The 1299-nt window shown below is 41.6% G+C and overlaps 1 protein-coding gene across 1 annotated transcript in view; it reads left to right on the forward strand.

Moving 5' to 3' along the window:
• Nucleotides 1-204: 204 nt before the first annotated feature.
• Nucleotides 205-1299, forward strand: part of LOC143276433 (trypsin-1-like) — a 20455-nt gene continuing 19360 nt past the window's right edge. Inside the window, exon 1 of the mRNA XM_076580923.1 lies at nucleotides 205-224. The gene's annotated coding sequence lies outside the window, so the exon portion shown is untranslated. The remainder of the gene's footprint in view (nucleotides 225-1299) is intronic.

Genomic DNA, 1299 nt, shown 5'->3' on the forward strand with positions numbered 1-1299 from the left:
GGGAAGACGAACATTTCAGTCGTTTTTTTTTTTTGGGGGGGGGGGGGGGTTAGTAGATAACTGATTTATAATGGGTCCCGTATCTCTGTCTGTCTGTCACGCGATTTTCTGTTTTGATAACTGCAGAATTTATTCTAATTGCTGATCGCTCCACATGCCTATAAATGGTCTCCACACGCCGGGCATTTCAGGTCGTTCTCCAGTGTTTGAACATCCACTTCAAGGTAAGCCTCTCTCTCTGTCTCTCTCTCTCTCTCTGTCTCTGTCTGTCTGTTTCTCTCTGTCTATCGGTCTCAAATGCCTTCCTCTGTCTCCATGGACTCTTTAGTTCAGCTAATGACAAAGCCCCCAATGGTCGATTATCCCTTAATAGTTTATTTTTGCTTCAATTATGTTTCTGCTTTCTTGCTCCATTTTAAAATCTGTTTTGCACCACCATTTTTGTTCTGATCTGTGCCTGCTATAATTAATTATGTCACTGGAGGAGGAAGGAGGAATTTTGTTTAATGTCCCGTCACACAAATCGGGGATTGAAGACATTTTGTTCAACTGTTTATGAATATATTTGAGTATTATCGGTTAGAAGGGGTGGGAGATGTGAAGGAATGGAGGGTTGGGGGAAACTGGGCAAATGAGGGTGAAATGTGGGTGAAATTTGAAAAAAAAAAAAAAAAAAAAATCTAAATACAATTACAGGAAATTACTTAAAGGACTTCGTAAAAGAGAAGTCGTTAAACTGACAAGCGAAACAACTGATAATGAAAAGTAAAAAAAACATCAACGTTCTCAGTCACTTGTGAAGACACACTTTCGTGCACATAAGGCTTCATCAAGCTACAGTCAAAAATTATATGCTCAATTGTCAGGTTACTAAAGCATATGCACTTGACATTAGAACAATACTTGGTCCGTAATGAATTTGATAATAGAGAGAGAGATAATTATGTCACTGGAGCTTTACAGCTTATGACATTAAACATTTTTAGTGTTTCAGTGTTCAGTCTCTCTCTGTCTCTGTCTCTCTGTCTGTCTGTCTATCTGTGTGTCTGTCTGTCTCTCTCTGTCTCTGTCTGTCTGTCTCTGCCCCCTTCCCTCTATGTCTCTCTGTGTGTGCCCCCCCCCCCCCCCCCCCCCACCACTCTCTCTCTCTCTCCTTATTGACAATAATTTTTTTAATTGACTATTGTGTGTGTGTGTGTGCGTGTGCGTGTGCGCGCTCTCTCTCTCTCGCTTGTGTATGTATGTGCGTGCGTGCATGTATGTGTGTGTGTGTGTATGTGTGTGTGTGTGTGTGCGTGC

Source organism: Babylonia areolata, chromosome 32, assembly GCF_041734735.1.
Source record: "Babylonia areolata isolate BAREFJ2019XMU chromosome 32, ASM4173473v1, whole genome shotgun sequence".
Lineage (NCBI taxonomy): Eukaryota > Metazoa > Mollusca > Gastropoda > Neogastropoda > Buccinidae > Babylonia > Babylonia areolata.